Genomic DNA, 13,647 nt, shown 5'->3' with positions numbered 1-13,647 from the left:
TTATTCTTTCCTCTTGCTTGCTTTTCAGTATCAAGGATTATTCACTCACTGTAACGGTCATGAGAGCTGAAAATGTTTGGCTCTGCCTTCTGATTATTTTCATTCATGTGATGTTTTAATAAAAAACAGAAAGCTGTATACAGAACATTGCACCTGTACATTCAGAAGTGAAAGGGATTAACATGACTTATGTGTAAACACCTATAAAACTAACCCTGCAGGTTCAAGGGTAATTCCAAGGAAAGTGGTGGAGTTTGAGTGAAATTTCCATAGTAAGGTAAGGAGGAGCCACAACTTGTCCTGGCTGATTTAGGGGATTGTGGGCATTATATAAGACTGAAGCCTGTCCACTCTTACCTGCAGACCTGCTCCGTATCTACTAAACAACACGCTTCCTCTTTCATGACCCGTTCAGGTAAAATGTTTGTTTAACAATTTAAGGACTAATGACTCAAATCAAAGTTATTATAGTTTTTCTTTTTCTGTTTATTTTTAGTGTTAGGTTTTGTTTGGTTTTTATTAGTTTCATAGTAATAGTTCTTAAATATTCTTACTATATGGGCATTTCATTGATACTTTTTTTGTTGCAGTTATTTTCTTTTTCTTTTGAAAGAAATAAACCTAAACAATGTTTGCATTATTTATATATATTAATATATTATCATTTGAGCTGACATGTTTTTTTGTACTGTGTCATTTATTATACTAATCTGTCAAATTTACATGCCAACTTCTTGAAAACAGAGACAAACACTGCAGCAATGCCTCTTCCTGGTGCATGCCTGAACATTATGGAAGCTCGTCACAAGCAGATGGGATATGGGAGCATCTCCAACCCTGAGAAGTTCTTTAACCAAGACTTCAAGAACCTGAAACAGTACTGTCTAACCAAAGGAGTAAGGTACGTCGATGACATGTTCCCCCCTGATGCAAAGTCTATTGGCCAGGGGATACTGACGCCCTCCGACCTGGCCCGCGTGAAGTGGCTAAGACCTGCAGTGAGTATTTAAAGATGTTTAAACTGCACATTAGACGCAGTATCACATTACTGCAAAGCAACATTTTTTTCCACCTTTGCCCCACCGTATTTGAGATTGTGAAACTATAAATCTTCTCGTGACCCAAGAAGTGAAATTTTGACTATAACAGTGCCCTCTAATGGCTGTGAAAAAGAATTAAATTAATCCTTAAGGATTAAATAAAAGATATTCTATTAAAATATATTCTGTTATCCTAAACAACCTGATTAGTTAGTTTGTAATCTAGTTTAAAAATAACATGAAATATTCACATTCTGAAAAGAATCAAAGCCACAAGTTTACAAAATTATGATTATTCTTTCTTTTCTGACTGACTTTTGATCATGAGCTTCTTTTCAGGATAATTATTCAGTTTATTTCATTTTCTGTTATAAAAAAAAAAAAGTTGTGAATTAAGGGCCCTGGAAGAGTTTCATATTTCAAACTGAGACCCAAACCTCTCAAATTTGGGAATGGTCGGATACATTAAGTGGAAATGAGTGAAGCAATCCTTATATTTGAAAACTGACTCCCTGTTTTACAGCAAATTGCTCCTGATGCTGAATTTGTGGCGTCTCCAGATTTGACATTGGTCAAGGTGTACTTGGTAGGGTCATTTCTTCACTCTTAATATTTACACTCTTGTATCTGCCTACAGTCCTGATTGTTCTTTTTTTGTCTTTGTTAAACAGGAAACTGCTGGTTTCTTGCATCAATCGGCGCACTGACTTTCCAGAATCACATTTTTGAACAAGTTGTTCCGCTCGACCAAAAAATCAAAGAGAACTACTGTGGCATTTTTCACTTCAGGGTAAACAGCATTAAACTATCAGTATAGAGAAGTAATTATTATCTTTAACTGTTTTTTCCCCCACTAAACTAAAACTTAAAAGCTGTTTATTTCACAGAGTTTGGATTATTTTGTCTCTAATGATCAAATTTCATGAAATACAACAAGCTCACAAAACAATTGTATCTTTACTTTAGTTCTGGAGATTCGGGCGGTGGGTGGACGTCGTCATTGATGACAAGTTGCCGACGATCAATGGCAGACTAATCTTTGCTCACTCCAAAGATCCAAATGAGTTCTGGCCTGCTCTGCTGGAGAAAGCTTATGCCAAGTATGCAAAGAAACATATGATTTATCCAATATACAGTGAACAAGTTACATGTAGGGGATCTGTGAAAAATATTATCTACCTCTGTCAGGGTTTGTGGTTCCTACACCGACATGACTTCTGGAACTCCTTCAGAGGCTGTGATGGATTTCACCGGTGGCGTCCACATGTGCGTCTAGCTGTCGGACGCCAGTTCAGACGTGTGGGGGCTGATATGCAGAGCTGGCAAATCCAACACATTGATGAGCTGTGGTACACCTCAAGGGGTAAGCACAAATAAACAGAGTCAGAGCAGTAGCCGAGTGTGGCGAGAATAAGGCACAGCGGGACTATCTTGAATTTGAGCCATCTTTATTCAGCACTTCTCACCTCAACACATACCAACCCCTGAGTCCTGTGTTTTAACACGGCGGGCGTGATTGCGGATGTCCTGCAGGTGCGTCCGCACGGCACCGCAGACCACACCCCACCACATACCCCCACCACATACAACCCATCGCCCGATTGAGGCCGGGGAGCCATCCGGCCAAACCTACTCCCGCCCACCGGCCTCCAACCTGATGACAGGGCAGTGTCTCTTGCGGAGGCCGCCCACGCCCTCCAGCGGCGACACTGGTCCGGCAGTTGGCCACCTGGCAAACCGGCACGACCCTGCAGGCACAGCCGTGAGCACCTGCTCAAAGGCGGTTGGACACTTGTCCATTGTTCCAGGACAGCTTGCGTCTTGCTCTTGGCCCCAGTTCGTGCAGGTCCCCCTTACACAGGGACCTCTGTCTCCCTGCGTGGCTCCTCCATTGTCTCCGGCTGGAGCAGCTGCTCCACTGCTCCCGGCTGGAAAGGACCCTCGTGCACCTGATTCCTCTCTGGCTGCAGCGGCTCCTCTACCACTCCCGGCTGGAGCAACCCCTCATGCAGCGGCTCCTCACCCAGCAGGCATGGACCCCCTCGCACCTCGTACACCTCCGGCTTGAGGGCCTCCTCCACCACTCCCGGCTGGAGCAGCCCTTCCCGCAGTGGCTCCTCTACCTCCAGTAGGTGTAGACACGTCGCGTGCCTTGTCTGCCGCCTTCGGCTGGAGCAGCTCCTCCACTGCTCCTGGCAGTAGCAGCCCTTCACCCAGCTGCTCACTCTCCTCCGGCCGGCGCGGACTATTGCCTGCCTCGTCTACCACCTCCGGCTGCTAAGGTGCCTAACGCGTACCTCTGCCACCTGCTCCTGCTGGATAGCCGCCAAGTCAGCCATCATCTGGGACAGCCCCTCCCTGCCCTGGCTCTGTCATGGGTCTGTTGTGCCGCGTCCTGGGTTTCGGCACCAGTGTGGTGAGAATAAGGCACGGTGGGACCACAGATCTTGAATTTTAGCCATCTTTATTCAGCACTTCTCGCCACAACACAAACCAACCCTTGAGTCCCCATGTTTTAACACGTCGGGCGTGATTGCGGATGCCCTGCAGGTGCGTCCGCACAGCCCAGCAGACAATGCCCCACCACACCGAGATGTCAGGCTATTGTGTACTCCACCCAAGGTAGCTGCTAGCTTCAGATAGATTGATTGGATGCTGCAACACATTGGAGAGCAGTAGGCAGTGGTTGTAATCGACCAGCAGGTGGTTGGTTCCAGTGCTTATTCCAAGCGCAGGTCGAACAGGCTATAACATATTCACGGGCATCTCTGTCAAGTATTTAGATGTTTAGCTGATTGCAGATATGCCAGATTTTTGTGGTCTGTCCAAACAATAAATGGTTGAGCCATGCTCTCCAGCCAGTGCCTCCATTCCTCCGAAGTGAGCTTGATAGCCAATACTTCCTGGTCTCCCACATCATGATTTTATTTTGTGGATGAGAGATGGTGAGATTTAAAATGTGTTGAGTGTTTTCCACTCAGACTGCACTTCATTATCAACTGATAAAACTGGTAACATATTCCATGAAAAATATAAAACTAAAGCAATGATGTAATGATAAAGTTACAGTTATGGAGTAATCAACCAATACTGCAAAAATGCAACCCAAGTTAGCATGCACTTTGGGATGTGCTTAATTGGGAATGTAGATTCTGGAACTAGAAGACAGTTTTGACCTATTTGACTCTGAAAGTTGCAAAACTTTTTTGTTAATCGACTGCCAGAAGTAGCTTTATGAAGACAAATAAGTGTGTCGCAAAATGTTGAAATTTGCTTTAAATCAACATAACGAAACATTTTGCAGTCACTTTTTCCTAATGATATTATTGTATCAGAAGTCTTTGGTCATTGTAAAAAATAAAAATAATGTTCTTTGGTTGTAGGAAACATCTGCTAACACAGTTTTGCCAAATGGACTGGTCCAAGGGCACGCCTACACTGTAACAGGGGTTAAAGAGGTAAAGAATTATACAGTAATCACAGTTATTATTGGAAGTGAATCTACAGTAATAACATTTCCCACAGTATGAAGTTTAGGAAGAATTACAGCAAAAACAGGTTCCTGACATATTGGACAAATATGTTAAAGGGGAGATTTAAAAACCTTTGAGCATACATTTAAATACCATAACAACTGATTTTTCTGTTGCCTGCTGCCAGCTTATTAGCCAAGGAAAAGTTGTGAAGCTGATCCGTTTGTGGAACCCCTGGGGCAAAGGAGAGTGGGATGGAGACTGGAGTGATTGGTAAGCAGTAATCAGCTTTGGTGCTGTTTCATGAAGACATGATGGATAAAATTACATGTTGTAAAAATGTTGACATCTGCATTGTGTACTTGCTGCTTTAAAAGTGACTCAGTTACTCAAGTAGTTCTGGTCTTTAAGGGAAATTTAGTCTGAACTGGTTTTTCCAGTTACTGCTTAAACAAACCAGTGTAATATTTAGTTTAAAATGCAGGTGAAAGTACAACCTTTTAACCTATATTGAGTGTTGGGACTAACGCGTTACAGTAACTACGTTATTATTGTGGTAACGAGCACGGTAACTAGTTATTATGCCAAAATCAGGATTCAATCGTTACTGGGATTTAGATAGGGTCGTTATTCATTACTTCTTGCAGTGGCTATCGTGGAGCTTCCACAGATTCAGTAACATTAGCAAGTGGAGGAGGCCAGCAGGTGGATGGGGGAAAGGGGAAGCAGGAGAAGCAGAGACCAGAGGCGGCCAACGGTCCGAGTGTCAGGTGAACTGAACTTCAGGTAAGAAGTTATGACCTGCAGCCTATCTGGGTGAGATATAAACCAAGTTTAGGGGTAGTTTATTTTCGTTATGCTGACTTTTTCGTTCTGGGTACTAGCTAGCATGACAGAGTTTCTATACAGCTGGGTGGGTGCTATGATGTTACTGATGTTGAACTTTATTTTGTTCATAAGGTTAATTATTAGAGTTGCCAACCGTCCCATGAAAAACGGAGTTGTCTTGTATTCAGAGAAAATATCAAGCGTTTCGTATTGAGGTGAAAAGGGACACAGTTTGTCCCGTAATTCAGCTACAATGAAAAAGACACAAAGCTGGAGTTATTCTGTGTCTTTGCTGCACAGCTGCCTCTTCTTCTCTCATTCTCACCCCTCCCTCTCCTGTTGCTACTTCAATCATGAAACTGATCAATGATCAGCTGATCGGCTTTTCTCTCTCGTTTATTTATCGCCCGCTTTGCACCAGAAAGAGGAAACCAGTGGACGTCGCGCTAAACAACAGCAGCACGTTTAAGCTTGATCAGCTGTTGTTAGAATTTATTTAATATTAATTTCTAGTATCAGCTGTTGTTTGCTGGAGCCACAGCTGTAAAAGCTGCTGGTCATGATATCGGTTTGGATATGTGGTGAGAGGGAAACATGAAGATGAAACCAGGAGATGTCCTTACTGAATCATCAGAGCTGAACAGGTGATGGAGAAACAGGTTTACCTTTTAGGTGACATGAATGAGTTGAAGGGAAGTTATGAACTGTTTCTGAGAGACAAATAACACCAAGATCCTTTTTTACGTAGCTGACGGCTGGCAACTGTGCAGGGGCGGGTCTAGCTAAGTTTTGCCAGGGGGGTGTGAGATTATTCTGTTATTATATGTTACCTTATATATGTAATCAAAATAGTTGAATTATGTTAACTGCTGTAGATCATATTATACCCTTTAATATAGAGTGTGTGATTAGTATGTAGTTTTAGTTTGCATTATACTTCTGACTTAAAAGAGTGTGAAAATCATTCGATCTATTGGTTTGACCTGTATTACTCAACACTGTTGAATGTATTACATTGTTTCTTGACATGTTTTACTGTTGAATCATGAAGAGAAGGTGGTAAGCAGGAGACTCTGTGTCTAAGACAGGGGAGATAGACAGACCACATTCCACACCCCCACCTTACAGAAAGCAGAGAAACAACTGCCGAGGTCATAACTTTGGCGCTGTAACAGAGAAAGAATGTGATGTTTTGGCTTTTACGACTAGATGGGGGCCACTAGAGACTATAAAAAGCTGAGCAACCCGTCACCATTTTGAGACTTGCTGTGACCCTCTGCAGGCAGCTCTCCCCATCATGATGGTCCTTATGCTCTTAAGTGTTGAATTGTATGGAAATAAATGATTGTTGATTGAGCATAAATACACCGAGTATTGTCCTTCCTTCAGCCCAAAGATTCAAAGAATTGGGAGATTTCAACAGGGGCCATGTAGGGCATTAACAGGGAGAGGGGGGCACAAAGAAATACTTTTCTTTCTTATTCTCATTTAAAATATCTAGCTTTTAATGAATAATTATCTCAATCTTACAACAAACGATTGATAGATTGATGCATATATACCATCAAAACAGTGTACATCACTGTCACAACAGTGTTTATTTTCATTCAAAGGCTTTATGATTTTTCCTATAATGGTGGGCTAGTCAAAATGCCTGGGCTGATTTTTTGTCCCAGTCCAGCTCTGTATGCAGCTCATCTGCAGTCCGGTGTTACCTACATCTTCCTATTCGGAAGGCAGAATTTCCGAGTTCTGAGTACAATCAAAGCACCACGACTGCAGTTTTTGTGTTGGATGTAAGAAGCGCACATGGCGCTGTGACGTAGGCTAGAATCATGGGGGTGCTCAACGACGGCCCAGGCGTTGGATTTCTCTCGTGGAAATATACACATTATTTTTTCCTTTCTGTTGGAAGGTGGCACAGTGCACTTGTGGAAAGTAAGCAACCTAGAAGACTGGCAAAGTTATGGAAGCAACACATTAACAAGAGAATTCTGAGTAAAACCAAAGTTACTTTCCCTAGTAACTAGTTACTTTGAAAGTAACGAGTAACTTGAAGTAACTGAGTTACTTTTGATAGAAGTAACTATTAATGTAACTAAGTTACTAATTTATAGTAACTTACCCAACACTGCCTATATTTACTTAGGGAATATTTTTTCTTCAACATGCAACTCTAGATAAAAATTAACAACATGATGTGTCATCTCTTACCTAAAATACTGTCTTTAAGGTCCCCCATGTGGAACACTGTGAGTTCTCAAGACCGCCAAAAGTGCCTTTCAGTGGCTGATGATGGAGAGTTTTGGTAAGCAAATTTCGTCAAAAGAAAACTACAACCTCTGGCGGAATTATATTAATACCACCAGAAGTTGTAGTTTTCTCTTTTTTTGCTTTATTTACTCTGTACTATGTTATAAGCTTAGTGTTTTATACTTTGACATCACATCTAAATAAATTAGGAATGAGAATATACCTGATTTTATTAACAGGATGGCATTTGAAGATTTCTGTAAGTTCTACACAGATGTTGACATCTGTGGCCTGAAACCAGACTTCATAGATGGAAAATCCTCTGCTCAGTGGAAGACCTCTGTGTACGAGGGTCGGTGGGTTGCTGGAACTACTGCTGGAGGGTGCATAAATAACAGAGGTAATTATATAGCATATACTGGAATATAGGAGTTTAAATGTTCTTTTGTACATTAAAACAATATTAATGTTTTGCTATAATACAGAAAAACACATTTGCAAGAAAATAAGATGTTACAGAAACATGCAGAAACTGATTGTCACTGAGCTCTGACAAATAAGGGGAATGAGGGAAAGGGCCAGCGCCACATACAGCAAAAACATAATGTTTTAATCTTCAATTCATGTAAATAAAACATATTTTTCCTCTATGTCCTCCAGACACTTTCTGGACAAATCCACAGTATCGAATTAAGGTCGAAGGTGAAAACTCAGAGACCAATGGGGAGAAAAACATCCTAGTGTCTCTCATGCAAAAGCCTGACAAGAGGAACAGACGCCTGGTGCAGAACCTCCACATTGGTTTTTCTGTATATTTAGTAAGTACAGTATTTCTCTGTCTCTATCTATCATACATATGGAAAGAAAATGCATGAGAAATTTCTCAATAACTTTATGCCTGACCTGTCTGGTGTGTTCTTTGGACTTCATGGTGTTGTTGCTCCCAATATTCTCTTAGACAACCTCTGAGGCCGTCACAGAGCAGCTGTATTTGTACTGACATTAGATTACACACAGGTGCACTCTGTTTAGTCATTAGCACTCATCAGGCAATGTCTATGGGCAACTGACTGCACTCAGACCAAAGGGGGCTGAATAATTACGCACACCCCACTTTGCAGTTATTTATTTGTAAAAAATAGCTTCTTCAGTTCTAAGGTCAAATGGTGGTGAGTCCCAGATTTAAACCCAGTAGGAGTATCCCCCCAAAAGAGGGACAAAAGGTCCCCCTGATGATCCTCTACCTAATCACATGAGCCAAGGCTCCCTTGGCTCCCTCTTTTGGGGGGATACTCCCACTGGGTTTAAATCTGGGACTCTCCACCATTTGACCTTAGAACTGAAGAAGCTTCTTGGATGAGAGGTGAAACGTCTTTAAGCAACTTAAAGAAGTCCAGACGCTTTTCTTTCCAAGCTCCTTAGATTTCAGTCTCTAGATGTGCAAAGCTGGTAGAGACAGACCCTAAAAGACTGGCAGCTGTAATTGCAGCAAAAGGTGGTTTTACAAAGTATTGACTCAGGGGGCTGAATAATTACGCACACCCCACTTTGCAGTTATTTATTTGTAAAAAATGTTTGGAATCATGTATGAGTTTTGTTCCCTTCTCACGTGTACACCACTTTGTATTGGTCTTTCACGTGGAATTCCAATAAAATTGATTCATGTTTGTGGCTGTAATGTGACAAAATGTGAGAAAGTTCAAGGGGGCCGAATACTGTTGCAAGCCACTGTATGGTGATGTGAAAAAGAAAGTACACTGTCTTTCACTATTAAGGTTTTATGTATCTGGAAACACTGCTATGTTGTAAGATTGTTTAAATCAAAAACAATGCATGATATAACACACTGTGTAATTATTTATGTAACAAAGCCAAGCCAAATAAGAGGTGTGGGGAAAAAACTAAGTTCACCCCCATGGTTCAATAAGCTGTAGAACCAGCTTTAGCAGCAATAACGTGACAGAACATTGTTGCTGCAATTCATTGAGGTTTGTCTGCATTTGTTTATGCTCAACTCTCTCGAGGTCCCGCCACAGTGTTTCAGTTTGTTGTACGCCAACTGTTGGTGTTTATTTGTGATTGTATTTATCTAATTTTACAGCTAATTTATGTGCTGATACATAAAACCTTCAAGTTGACATGTCTGTACGCACTTCAGAAACTTCTTCAAATGAAATTGGGGAGCTGAAATATCACTTTGAATAATTTCAGTACAAAATGCAAAGTGGGAAGTTTCCAGCAATGTTCTTCAACACCCATCTGCCTGTTGCTCGGAGTGATAAATACATGAATGCCCGTGAGGTGATAGAGTTCCTTATGCTGAAACCTGGTGAATACCTGATTGTGCCATCCACCTTCAAACCCAACGAGACAGCCTCCTTCATCCTCACCATCCACTCAAGAGAAGAGACGTGTTGCTAGTATGCTCACTGTCGATGTCTGATGATATGACATAAAAAAATTTAAAACAAAATTTGCGTTTGACACATTACAGTTGATTTCTATGAAAGTAATGCATATTGGTCTCCCCACAGTGAGAATTCAAATTCAAATGAGCAGAAATATGAGCCAGTTGAAAAGGTTTGTAACAAATCATTTAATTGTGTCCATTTTATTTTGCTGTTCATGTGTTATTAACATGAACTGTTGACTCGTCAGGTCACAAAAGTAAAAAAACCATCAGGATGAAGAAAACAAGAAAACATTCTTCCGTCAATACTCTGACAAGGTCATTAAAAAAGATCTTTTGCTAATAGTATTAGCCACATTACTGCAATATTACAAGTTTATATAGCATTATGTGTCTAAAGTCTGTGTAATGTATCAGGTAGTAAACCAAATCAATTAATGTTTCAGTATGAAGAAGTGGATGCTGAGCAGCTCCAGAGGCTTCTAAATGAAAACATCCTGAAAGGTTTGGCCTTTAAAAACTCTGTCAAGCTCAATTTAAATTTACTGGGCCACCTACACATGGCTGTTTGGCCATGGGAACCCATTCCATGAAGCTCCTTGTGCACAGTTTTTGTGCTGATGTTAATGCCAGAGGAGGTTTGGAGCCCTGTAAAAACTTTTGTTCATATAGCGTAGTTTCCAGGTCTGACCCGTCCAATTTATAAATCAGTATTATTTCCTGTAAGCCTTCATCGGACTCTGGCAAACTCTGGTTTATGAGAATATGACTCTAACTTATTAATACAAAATTAACTGTGGTCTACATTAGTGTAAACATCAGTAATACAGCAGGGTGTGCAAGACCCTAAGTTTCTTAGTCGCCACGGCTACTTCGACATGCAGTCTATGACTCTGAATACTGTGGATGACAATTGTGCTACACTGTCTTTGCTAATTCAACTCTGTTTTATTTAGGAGAAATGAAATCTGGAGGGTTCAGCCTTGATGCCTGTCGCAGCATGGTGGCTCTAATGGATGTATCCTGTTATAATACATGTGATACTAGAAAAAGCAGATTAAGAAACTTTGTAGTTTGCCTTTCTGAGCTGTTGAAAAGTAACAATGAATCTTTGTAGGTACATAACAGAAGAATAGTCTATGTGTAAGCAAACCTGAGTGCTTCTCTGTTGATATAACCAGCATTACTCATCTGAAAGACCAGACTAAGATTTGTCCCTTTGCTACCTTAATGTGGGTTTTAAAAGACATCAATCACAGGCAAACTAAACAGTGAGGAATTCGTCCGTCTGTGGAACAAGGTCACTAAATACAAGGTAAAGGAAAAAAAAACAGCCTTAAAACATATATCAATACATCTGCTATAGATGTGAAGATTTTCCCTGATCAGTTTCATGTTTTTTTTTCTTCTCTTATCAGGAGACTTTCTTCCTCACCGACGTTTCAAAAACAGGAACGCTGTCACTGAGTGAGCTGAGGAATGCATTTGTAGCTTCAGGTATATCAGACAAGGATTCAGTACATTTAATATAAATGTAATATGTTCAAATATAAATAGTATGAACAAAAAAAAACAATTCTGTGCTTCATACTGCAACACTGAATCACATTAAATTATGTAATAAAATTCTAGATTATAGTTTAACTGCATAAATTATCATTAGAAAAAATACAAGAATTATAGTATAGTATTGTATAATTAATATATATTCATTATATAGATGATATTGTAAACGTCACAGTAAACATGTTAATGTTTGGATAAAAATGTTCCAATTATCATCATAAAGTTAAAGCACACAAACCACTTCCTGGTGCATTTGGATGAGGGGAAATGAGGGTTCCTAATATCTGCAAATACCTGCTCCCCTTGTCCTTATTATCTGGTTAGGCAAAATATACCTTTATCTGTGACTTCTGCTTTATTTGCATCAGCCAGACAGGACAGGTTCAACCAGAGAACCTCCCTCCCTGTACACTACCCATCCCATGAAACAACCAAAGCCCTGAATAGCTCCTTTGGAGCTGGATGAAATTGTTTTCCAAACATATTTAAAGCCTGATGGCAAGATTAGATGATCCCGAGTCCAGCTGTTGGCCCACATCCTACTTACTTACTCTTGATGTCAGGTCATCCTTATGACTTTGCACATGGCTGAATATTGTGACTATTATCTGTCATCCTCACAAATGGCATGGGATTTCATACCAGCTTAATAATGCAATTAGATAGATAGATAGATAGATAGATAGATAGATAGATAAGCAAAATCCTCCTGAAGTCTGAATGTGTGTGTTCTTCAGGAATGAAGGTTTCAGATGACATGCTCAGTCTGATGGCTCTGCGCTATGGCGCCTCCTCTGGACACATGGCACTGGAGTGCTTCATCAATCTCATGATTCGCTTGGACTGCATGAAGAGTAAGTGAAGCCGAGAAGAAATAACAACAGTAGATGTGTAGATAGCTGAAAATAAATCTCATGCAGTGAGAATGAAAAGTTTTTTCAGTTGAAAACATCTTTCTCGCTTCTAAGATTTGATTAAGGTTCATGATTTGTACAGTTTAAACTCAAAGTTGTGTTCTTCAACAGAAATCTTCAAACAGTTGTCTGATGGAAAATCCATTAATCTCAAGGAGTCAGAGGTAATAAAGTCCCTTTAGTGCTGACAGAGCAAACCAATAAATAAATATAAATATTTGTACAAAGAAAATGCATTAGTTTAAATGGTGATACTTAAATGTTATTAATAAATAATCTCTGTCTTATTTTCAGTGGATGTACGTTTCCATGTACACTTAAGCCAGCTGAAAGACAGGTGGCACGTTTCATCTGGAAACACAAGAAGATATTTCAAAAACTTGTTTTCTGTGAATTAGCTATAACACTTTATTACTTTGAAACAACTAAACACAATAATGTGAAACTATAACAAACACTATCATTTAAAGCTGTAAACCGTATGCCTCTCTGCATATTATGTCAATGACTGAATAACTGCTTTTTATTTATAAATAGTATTGCAAACTTGTCAATCTGTGTTTTAATTAGAGATGGCACGATACCACTTTTGTATGTCCGATACCGATATCATAAATTTGGATATCTGCCGATACCGATATGAATCCGATATAGTGTATTTTTTAATCAATAAAACTGTTTTTTAATATCTTGCTGCGTTTTGTATAAGTTCATACTGAAGTTTTAAAAATAAATAAATAAAGCTATTCTGTTAAACCTGTATGCAAAAAATACACTGCACCCAAAATATTTCATAGTTCAGCGAAACTGATCAATCTAATAAACTTAAACCTACTCCATCCTCCTTATTCTGGTATTTTAAAGAGTACTTAGCGGAAATATTAAGCAACCTAACTAATAGGGTTGCCAACTCCCAGCAAAAAAAAAAAAAGGGAAGCACCCCCACCCTCCACCTCATGATGCTTAACATCTTTCTTCAACAAATTTGCAGACTGCACAGATGGTACCTTCCCAAAGGAAAAAAGTAGCTTCCTAGGGTATATTAGACTTAATAGTTACTATATACAGTAATGGACTTCTATACATTTTACATCAGATTAAAACTTGGGTGTAAGATTCAGATATTTATTAAAAGCTAGACATTTTAACTGAGAATAAGAAAG

The 13,647-nt window shown here is 39.9% G+C and overlaps 1 long non-coding RNA gene and 1 pseudogene across 1 annotated transcript; both read left to right on the top strand.

Moving 5' to 3' along the window:
• The first annotated feature begins 248 nt into the window (after nt 1–248).
• On the top strand, nt 249–13,132 carry LOC120744488 (annotated as a pseudogene).
• On the top strand, nt 9,739–10,176 carry LOC120744510. The gene is made up of 2 exons (XR_005698382.1): nt 9,739–10,014; nt 10,129–10,176. It is a non-coding gene; the product is annotated as an uncharacterized LOC120744510 (long non-coding RNA).
• Nucleotides 13,133–13,647: the final 515 nt, after the last annotated feature.

Source organism: Simochromis diagramma, unplaced genomic scaffold (genome assembly GCF_900408965.1).
Source record: "Simochromis diagramma unplaced genomic scaffold, fSimDia1.1 OVJJ01000305.1, whole genome shotgun sequence".
Lineage (NCBI taxonomy): Eukaryota > Metazoa > Chordata > Actinopteri > Cichliformes > Cichlidae > Simochromis > Simochromis diagramma.
The sequence above is the reverse complement of the archived record's forward strand: the minus strand, read 5'-3'. Positions and strand labels throughout refer to the sequence as shown.